Here is an 11,035-nt window from a genome sequence, read left to right as displayed (position 1 = left end):
CCAAATCAGCCCTGCTCTACCTCTGCCTCTACCTCTTCCAGCATTTGAGTAGAAGATTGAAGAATGTGCACCACCATTTCTGTGCTCTTCAGAAATTAGAAGAGCAATCAACTCCTCAAAATCGACAAAATTCTCACGGATGGCAATGGATGTCTGGAATTGTGCATAATCCTTTCCTAGACCATTCAAGATCACAGAAACTAAATCATCATCTTTCACTAGTGACCCAATAGAAGCAAGTGCATCTGCAATCTTCTTCACCTTTATGTGGTAGTCATTGATGCTCATATTTTCTCTCTACACATTATGCAACTCCTGCTTGAGTTGCATTTTCCTAGCTTGCGTATTTTTGCTCTACATTTTTGTCAAAGTATCCCATGCCTCGTTCGGCGTGCTTGTATCCTGAATATGCACACTCATAGAATCTGAAATACTGATAGACAGCCAGTACATAACTTTTCTGGCTCTCTCATGCCAGCCTTTAAATGCCAACTCCTGTTGATTGGGAACATTAGGAATTAGTGGTTCTTGTTCAGCTCCAGTAATGAACTCCCAATAGCCTTTTCCCTTAAGGAAATTCATCATTCTAAACTTCCATGCTCGGAAGTTGTTCTTGTCAAGCTTTTCAGTGACAATCTGTGAAAGAGCATCAGATGCTGTCACAGAACACTGCAAAAATATTCTGTCACTGCAAAAAACACAACTTCTACCTCACAAGGGCAAATCTGCAAAACTGATGAAAGTGGTATTTGACCACACAGTCACTTCCTAGTGACGATTTTGCATGAACAGGAAATAAGAATGATTATGTCACTCCCAATATCTCTATGCACAGGCATACGATGAAATTTCTATGGCAACTTTTCACTGACCTATAAAAGAGTGGTCGCACAGCAAAAACAAGGCGCTTTTCTGAGTGCCTGCAGAAAACTTTCGCCACCAAAACGGGCCCCGAAATGGCCTCGAAAAATAAGCCCCAGACAGTGCACTCTTGCACTTTCCGATTGTGCTACCTGCAGAGATTCGCTCCCAAACTCGAAAAAGGAATTTAGCAACACTGATCCTCTTACCAAGACACTGTTGAGATATCGAGCTCCACTCACGATATGCCAGGGTGACGGTTGTGTATTTATGTCACCGACTTGTTAACTGGAGATGCGGTTGGTACACCGCTCACGAATAATAACTGGATGACAGCTATCCTTATCTACACTAGTTCGTGGCTCAGTTAGTATGCCACCTTAGTTAGTTGAGTTTGGTTTGAGACCCACATATAGGGTTCTTCTATTTCTTTGTACTAGATTTCTTTTGGCTTTCACAACTAAGAAGAGGAAAACTGTTTTCAGCCTCCACCTTCGTGTGTATTCCCCCATTGTGCATGTGAGAAAGCCGCAAGTGAGACTCCTTCCCTCTCTCCCACTATCTTAATATGGTATCAGAGCCTTGTTCGTGGTAAGGAGCTCAAGAAAGCAAGCCAAGTTCGTGGTGTCCTGGTAAGAGGACCAGTGTTGCTTTCCTATTTCGAGTTTGGGAGCCATGTCACCTCTGCCACCTTAGCAGTGCCACCTCAGCAATCCAGTCAACACTGACCTCTGCAGGCACACATAGTGCTCCATAGGCACTTCATGTGACCACTCAGGACTGCCACCTCAGCAAAGAGCTTCACAAGCACACCTCTTGCTAGGCACAGTGCCACATCATCACTGATGTGACTCACAATGACACATCATCATTGAGCACCATTTGCACTCCTTTTGCCCCTCCACCTAGATCAAGTCATATCTCTTGATCCAAGAAGAACTTGAGGGCGCTCCAAAAAGGAAAGTCGCTCGTTTTTTTGTGCTCTACGCGCTTATCACATCGCACGCACATTTTAGTGCAAGTTACACTCACATTTGAGCCTCGTCGACAAAACCACTTCCTTCACGCACATTTGCCTCTACATCAACGCATCTGACCTAGCACTTAAAAAGAACAAAAGAAAAGGAATTATTTGCTGTTCTTTCATCAATCGACGATTGGTTTAGATCTAGATTAGAGTAGACTAGATCGCCATAGAGGGGACGCTTTGAATTTCCCCAAGTTGCCAATCTAAGCCATGCCCAAAATTCCCAACTAGTACCATCTCTAGAGATGTAATCTTTGATGAGGAATCAGAATGGAAAACCTCACCTACACAGGAGATAGAAGCATCGACTCCACAGTCATCTTCAGAACAAGTTGATGAAGAAGAGCAAGAATTGCCAGCAACACCCCAAGCAGAGCCACAGTAGCTCAGACGGTCTACTAGGGAAAGAAGACCTCCAGCCAGATTGACATATGCTTAGAAAGGCAAAGCAATTTAGGTGGAAACCACCAACTATGCTCTTATGACTACCATCATGGCTACAGAAGAGCCAGTGTACTTCGAAGATGCAGTAGACAAAGCCAGAATGGCAAACTACTATGAATGAAGAAATGGATGCTTTGTATAAAAATAAGACTTGGAAATTATGCGACCTTCCACCAGGAAAGAAGGCCATAGCAAACAAATGGGTATACAAAGTAAAGTACAATCTAGATGGCAGTATTCAGAGATACAAAGCCAGATTAGTTGCAAAAGGATTTGTACAACAATATGGTCAAGACTATGATGAGACTTATGCTCCATTAGCAAAGATGGATTCCATATGGCTCTTGATATCATTAGCGACACTTAGCAAATGGAATGTGTATCAGCTCGATGTCAAGAATGCATTTCTCAATGGTTATCTAGATGAGGAAGTCTACATGCAACAACCAGCAGGTTATGTTGAACCAGGAAAAGAGAATAAGGTTTGCCATCTCAAGAAAAGTCTCTACAGCTTAAAGCAAGCACCCAGAAGTTGGTACAGCAGAATTGACAAGTATTTTGCTGATCTAGGATACATGAAATCCAATACAGATCATACTTTCTACTACAAAGTTCAAGGGGAAGACATTACTATTGCACTTTTGTACGTAGATGATCTGATTGTGACAGGAAGTAAGGATAGCTTCATCAGAAAATTGAAACAAGACTTATCTGTAGAGCTCGACATGAAAGATCTTGGACTTATGCACTATTTTCTTGGAATTGAGTTCTGGAGAGATTCAAATAGCACATTCATGAGTCAGCTCAAGTATGTTGACAGTTTCCTTAAGAAGTTTCATATGGCAAACTGCAAGATTGCAGCCACTCCCATGGAACAGAGTTTGAAACTTACTAAAGATTCAGAAAAGCCTACAGTCAATGACAAATACTATAGGTAGCTCATCGGATCTCTTATATATCTGACAATCACACGGCTAGATATTTGTTATGTAGTAAGCTCACTAGCATAGTTTATGGCAAATCCAAAACAGTCTCATTGGAATGTAGCCAAAAGAGTCTTGAGATACATAAGAGGTACAAGACAGTTTGGGATAGAATGCAGAGGTGCTATATCATGCTTGTCAAACAAACAGCCAACTATTTCTTTGTCTTTGACTAAAGCAGAACATAGGGCACTCACTACAGGTGCATGTGAGGCTATATGGCTCAGAAGACTATTGTAAAAAACAAATTACTTTGATGAGTCAAAGCCAACAACAATATACTGTGATAATCAATTGGCTCAAGCATTGGCCAAAAATCCAGTATATCACTCCAAGGCAAAGCACATTGATGTCAGAGAGCACTTCATCAGAGAAAGAGTGTCACTTGGTGACATCACACTGCAGCATTGTGATAGCAAAGAAAATGTTGCAGACATCTTTACCAAACAACTCGGTAAAGAGCTATTCGAGAAACACCGACTAGCTCTTGGTTGACGCAGAGGAAATTCCCATTAAAGGGGTGTGATGGAATGTAATGCTCAGTTCTTCTTCGATTCCCTAGAATCATCATCTTGAGGGAAGGCCTACTTCATGATGTTGATCTTGAGGGAAGGTGTTGAGAGTTCATGCTCAACATCATGTGATCATGTGTACATAGCACCATCACGTGATCATATGTGCATAGCACTAACCTTATAGAGTGCTATAAAGGAAAGGGTTAGATCCCCTAACCCTAACCCTAAAAGGGTCTGTATATATTCTATTTTTTCAACTAGATCTAGTGTACAGTTAGTCATTTGTGGTGTGCTCTCTAGTTCTGCCCTCTCTCCTCATCTCCACTCTTCTCCTCTCCCCTCTTCATATTTTTTCAAGAATTTGTCCTAACCAAAAGTATTCCCAAGCCTTAATCATGGGAATAATAGAGATTTGGAATGGTGACAAACAATGGAAAGGGGGCTCCTTCGTCAACTATAGCAAAGAAATTAGTTGGACAGACAACACTCAGATTCTTCCTACATCCACACCCTCTTCTTCCATAGAAGATATTTATAGAGTCTTGGATGGAAGATGGAAGCCTTTGGATATCAGAAAGAAATGTAAGATTAGATTTAATAGAATTTGGAATAAAAACATCCTTGAGAAAGCCTACACTCTTCTGTGCACATGGTAGTGTGGACTTATGCCAGGACTTATGCCAGGATGTTATCAATAGGCAAGGGGGATGGGCTCTGTAGAAGGTGTAACAAAATAAGAACTATATCTTTCATTTGTTTGTTGCATGACCTTAGTCAAGAAAATTTTATAAATATATCTAGATAAACATTGGAGAGCCACTAAATTGGAAGTCAATCGTTCATGGGGATGCAAGTAAAACCAAACATGATTATTGGACACTGATTATGACTAATTACTTGTGGTTGATTTGGATAGCTAGATATAATATGTAGTTCAATCAAGTGCATACTTATCTAGAAACGGCCTTTGTATCTTGGTGGCCCAAGAACAAGTGAGACTCGGTGAAGCTGTGAAGATCTTCAACAACTCTTTAGATCAACTTTAGGAGAATAATATTTTTGTAGATCTTGAACAATTGTAGAGACTTATGGTTAAGTTCTACAGTATCACATTTGAAGAATGTAAAGGAGTTTTGAAGTTTATTGTGAGGCTCGATGAGTGTGAAATCGTCAAGGAAAATCAATCGATCACAGAGTCTAGTTTAAAGTACTTCAGTGTAGGACCATTGAGAAACTAGTTTTCCTATATATTGAATTTGCATGGAAACTTTGCGCTCTACGGGGCATCACCGCAGGGCGGCGAGGGGTGAAGGAGGAGTGCAGAGAGGCGGAGGGGGGTGGTAGAGAGAGGGGGGGAGAGACAAGAGGGAGGGGGATGGTAGAGAGAGGGGGGGGAGAGAGAGAGAGAGAGAGAGAGAGAGAGAGAGAGAGGGGGGGGGGGGGGGGAAATAGAGAGAGGGGGGGAGGAGGGGGAGGGCGAGAGAATGAGAGAGAGAGTGTGTGAGAGTGAGAAAAAAGAGAGAGAGTGAGACAGAAAGCAAGAGAGAGAGTGAGTGAGAGAGAGAAAAGAGAGAGAGAGAGAGAGAGAGAAAGTGAGAGAGTGTGTGTGAGAGAGAGAGAGAGAGAGAAAAAGAGTGAGAGAGAGAGTGAGGAAAAAGAGAGAGAGTGAGAGAGAGAAAAAAGAGAGAGTGTGTGTGAGAGAGAGAGAGTGTGAGAGAGAGAGAGTGTGTGTGTGTGTAAGAGAGAGAGGGGGTGAGAGAGAGAAAGGGGGAGGGAAAGAGAGAGAGAGAGAGAGAGAGAGAGAGAGAGAGAGAGAGAGAGTGAGTGAGTGAGAGAAAAAGAAATAGAGAGGAAGATGGAAAGAGAGAGAATGAGAGAGAAGAGGGAGGGGGAGGGAAAGAGAGAGAGAGAGAGAAAGGGGGAGGGAAAGAGGGAGGGGGTGGTGGAGATGGAGGGAGGAGGGGGGGGGAGGGAGGGGGAGATGGTGGTGGAGGGGGGAGGGGGTGGTGGAGATGGAGGGGGGGAGGGGGGAGGGGGAAGGTGGTGGTGGAAATGGGGGGAAAAGAGAGAGCGAGAGAGAGAGAAAGGGGGGGAGGGGGAGATGGAGATGGAGGGGGGGAGGGGGGGAAGGGGGGAAGGGGGTGGTGGAGATGGAGATGGAGGGAGAAGGGGGGAGGGGGTGGTGGAGATGGAGGGGGGGAGCGGGGAGGGGGAAGGGGGTGGTGGAAATGGAGGGGGAGATGGAGATGGAGGGGGGGAGGGGGAGGGGGGAGGGGGTGGTGGAGATGGAGGGAGAAGGGGGGAGGGGGTGGTGGAAATGGAGGGGGGAAGGGGAAGGGGCGGTGGAAATGGAGGGGGGAGGGGGGAGGGGGAAAAAAAGAGAGAAGAAATAAAAAACTTGATGGACGGAAATTGAAAGGGAGGGAGAGGTGGTCACCTGAACGCTGTCCAAGTCTTTCTCGATGTAATGGGATTGTTGAGGAACAATGGACGGTGGGTGGATGGCTGGGTTATCGCTGCGAGATGGGCTCAAAGTCACTTACAATGTGAGGATGAGAGTAAGGTGGTGGTTGATGGAGACGGAGGAGTGTCTTGCGTAGCACTCGGAATAAAGAGGAGGATGGAGGCAAAATGTCAAAGATGAAGAATGAGGGGGTGGAGTGGGTTTTTATAGGAAATGAGTTTAGGTTTAGCATTAAACCCTAAACTCTTCCCGAGCCATAACTTGTTATGGATAGCTTGGTTTGCTCTTCTGCAAAAAGGTGAAATGATTAAAATTGCAAGCTCTACGCATTTGTGTCCACTACCTAGCCTGATTGTTTATCAAGTGGCTTCTATTTAAGAAATAAAGAAAATTTCTTAAGGTAGTAACCCAAGGTTGATGCTTGGGGTAGATATGTTTGGCTAGAAATGGAAAAAAAAAATTTACTCTCCTTACCCTTGAGTGTTATGTTCATGAAAGTTCGAAGTAGTTTGTTTTTTACACATACCTACATATGTTTACTCGTTTACTTGAGACGCTAGTCTCCTTGACAACGGTGCCAAATGTTGGCTCTTTCCTATGGCTTTCATAAGAAGAGCTGGGTATTCTCAGTATGCAGGGTTCCGAGGCTTTTTGTCACCTATAGATATATTGGGGTTGTCGTTTATAGTATACATGTAGCTTAGGACCTCGAGTTGTGTTCCTGTGAGAGATGTAGGCTTAAGTGTGGTAAGGAAACAAAGTGCATGCATGTGTAAAAGGAACGTGTATCATTATGTTTAAGGTAATGAAGGCTTTCGCCTTCATTGGGGGTTGTAGGGTTTAGGAGGAGTTTAAGGGTTAGAAGGAGGTTCCAGGGTTAGAAGGAGGTTCCAAGGTCTAGAAGGAGGTTCCAGAGTTTAGAAGGAGGTTCCAGGGTTAGAAGGAGGTTCCAAGGTTTAGAAGGAGGTTCCAAGGTTTAGAGAGAGGTTCCAGAGTTCAAAAGGAGTCCAGGGTTAGAATGAGGATCCAAGGTTCAGGGTAGAGTACATGGTGGAGAACTCGTCTCCCTCGGTCCGACCGTGTTATAGTAAGATCCTCAAACAAAACCACATTAATATATGATTTGCTTTACTTTTTGACAATTGCTCTTTGAAAGCTTTGTGCTAGTAGCTTACATTTGTAAACGAATGCAAAGGATTGTTTGCAACACTGGTGGAAGAGTATAACGAAGAAGGCATTGTCATGTACACACAAAAAAATGTGTCGTACATGTCTGTTAGGAACAACTTGTGTGTTTTTTACTTTACCATCCTGGCAAACGTTCTAGAAGGACCTAAGAAGGAGGAGTTGATGCAAGTCTTTGTGACACAAGTTGGGAATCTTGGATACGGTCATATGGTAAGACTTGTCTCTTTGGCTTTTTTCTTTGCTCCTAACAATGCAATTTCCAATGTTTTGCCCATACTATGATGCAGGTCACTGGCTTGCTTGAGTTGACAAATCTTAATTTACAAACTGGTGGAATACTCTTGCACTGGTTCTGCTGGAACACGGGTTAGCCACCGTGATCAACAAGGTCCATTTTGCTACACTTGCAACAAAGTCCAACCATTGCTTATATTCCTTGCTTGACATGCAAGATAGTTCGAGGAGGAGGAGATCAAGTCACAGTGCATCTCCGTGGAAGTCAAGTCGACAATGTATTGGCATTGGAGCCCATTCTTGGATATCCATTTCGAGAGTACACTTTGTGTGTGGTCCATGCTACACTCCATCAAGCCTATCAGAACGTTCATAGTGAATAGTTCTGGCCACACCAAACACTTGAGCATGTTGTCACAATGTACTTCATTCAAAAGAAACAATGATGCTCCTTTTTATATTTGTCTTTGTCCAAGTTACTCTTGCCTAATCTTTCATTTCAATTTGCAAGGAACTATTGTGCTAACAACAAACCTATCCATTGAAAAGCTATGTGCATGGTCAGTTTCTTGATACATTTGTCTTCAACATAATTGTGTTGCGCTATTATATAAATAGAAACAAAATGGACATCTCATTTACTAAAGAAATACTTGAAAGCCTTGACACATTCGACATTCCCAAGAACGCAACATTCTTAACAAAGCATTTGCAAAACACAAACATAATAAAGTGTTTACTTGACCTTATTCCTTCTTATTCATATGCTTCTTTATTGACCATGCTAATAGCATCCATTGAAGAAGATGAGAATAATAGTAATTGTCCATGGAATTCCTTATCAACTCCTCCATATATTGGAGTAGCAAGAGTGCTTGCACCAAGCAAATTGGATACATGGTGTTGAATGCATCCACTTCAAAAGAAATACTATATAGCTACTTCACTAAACTTGCACAAAAAATAAATTGCTCATTCACCACTTTGTTGCAAACATCAACCCATGTGTACAAAAGCTTCCATGTATTGATATCCCAAAGTCCTTTGTGCTATAGAGTCCTTCTTGATGAAACAACAACTCCATTCCAAATCTCTCCTGTGCATAAGAAGTCATATAAGTGAGCTTATGTGGCTTGTGATAAAAACGATGAGATGGAACTTGCACTTCTTCTTCAAAACAAACCTGATGCAAGTGCTAGAGACCTTGCCACAATATTCAATGCCGCAAACACCTTGAGGGTGTCACTCAATAGTATATGTAACTATCACGTGAGTTCAACATAAGGGAATATTAAATTTGATCTTTTCTCACATTTTCACAGACAAAAGGGTGTTATAAAAAAGATTTTGGAAAAAAAAATATAGATTGAATCGGAAAAGGGTGTATTTTATTAATGAAAAATTCACAGATAAGGGGTTTTATAATAAATAGGCCTTAACGCACGTGATATATAGGGTTTATACATGGTGATCCCCCTGAGGCAAACACTGGACAACGTTGTTCTATTCAATCAATAATGTGCCAGGTCTATAGAATTAAAGATGCAAAGCTTAGGGAAGAAAACAAACACAATTTAGAGAGTGGAGCTTCTAAACAAAGTTTGCCTCTAGAAGAATGTAACACAATGACCATTAAAAAAAGAATCACCGAGCATAGCATCTCAAAAAAAGACAGAAAGAGAAAAAGAAAAAGAAAACCAAATAATTCTCATACAAAGTATGCAACAACAATAAAGGACTCACCACGACAGGCTTGTGTTTGCTGCAACACTTTAACATAAAGTTAAAGACAACAAACTCATAAATGACTATGTTCCTGAAAGAAAACAAAATAGCTACTGCACTAATACACTCGAAAGAAAAATGTTTGTGTAGTGTTTGCCACAAGCACATTAAGATTGGTACAATTCCCACATTTTGCCACACAAACATGGTTCTAAAGAAGAAAACTATGTTCACAAGTGCATTCAATGATATCAAAGCACGTCTTGTGTCAATTAGAATTGCTTTTGCACAAATATGAGTACTTAACTTTGATGGACAACATGGCCTTAGAGGTAGCGTAGTGAACGTATTCACAGATATGGATAGAGATCAACATGTCTTGCCTAGATTCCTCACAGATTGTGCAACTATGGTAGTTGCAATCAAAAGGAAACTTGAGTACACTCACAATTGCATGAGTGGCTTGGTAAGACCCAAACTCACACTTGAAAAAACTCTTCCAAGGGACACTCTACAAGAACAATCAAGTACAATTAAACTCTGCATGGATTGAACACATTCAACAATTACAACAACAATCGTTAGAAGAGGACTCGACCACATTAACTCCTACAAATACTATGAATGAGGAACTGGAGAAAGACACAAAGCTATTGTTATTGCTCCTTTAGAGGGATTTTCACCACTAAGTATCTTCAAGTAGTACAAATACTGTGACGAGCTAGCTTTTCCTAAAATTTTCTATGGCCATGCATCATGCCCGTACAATCTGCCTGGACACACATTGTACCAAGACATTGCATGATATGAGCTTACATGCAAGGATCATTGGTTTTGCAATGTCCATAAAAAATATCTTCTTTAAAATGATGAAAATTCTCGTACGTCAAATATTATCATCCACATGGGTGGGTATGCGAAAAGCATAGCTACATGGTCGTACGTTGAAAGCAAAGGACACATTGGAGAACACCAATGTGGAGTGCCTTCTTAATTCAAAAATTGGATATCATGACTTTGCTTGCTTGTGTACATCCTTTGACTATAAAACAAGCTTTAAAAAACCCTCCTTGCAATGGTGCGTCAACTAGGCCCTCCCACCTTCTTCATGAATTTGTCTGTAGCAGAAAGGCTATGGGAACCTTTGGTCAATTGTTTGGAAAAACTAGACCCTATATCACTTTGACCATATAGGCATAGTGAATGGCTGCAAATCCATCATATTTCAGCCTATCCACAGGATACCTAGCTTTGGTAGACCTGTGCAAAATAGGCTCACTACTAGGTGCTCTCAAAACATCCCTTATCTTCCTTACTCTAGGTGTAACAATAGAAGGAATACCCAACTCATCATCAAGGCTCTGTTCTAAGCCACTAGATTCACCATCCACATAAGAGTGACCTGCATTCACATCAACCATGGGCTGATCTACTTTCTCTTTTCCTTTTCGTGATACTTGCATACCACTATCTGCATTGCTTTGAGGAGATCCTCCTGATCTCAATTTGCCTATCCATGGCAAAGTATGTGAACCACTGCTAAACGACACTACAGGTCCACTAATATTTTGTGATTACTGCTGTGAATTCTATG

The sequence above is a fragment of the Dipteris shenzhenensis genome, chromosome 8 (genome assembly GCF_047967505.1).
Source record: "Dipteris shenzhenensis isolate YYH24624 ecotype China chromosome 8, Dip_SZ_1.0, whole genome shotgun sequence".
Classification (NCBI taxonomy): Eukaryota; Viridiplantae; Streptophyta; class Polypodiopsida; order Gleicheniales; family Dipteridaceae; genus Dipteris; species Dipteris shenzhenensis.
The sequence above is the reverse complement of the archived record's forward strand: the minus strand, read 5'-3'. Positions refer to the sequence as shown.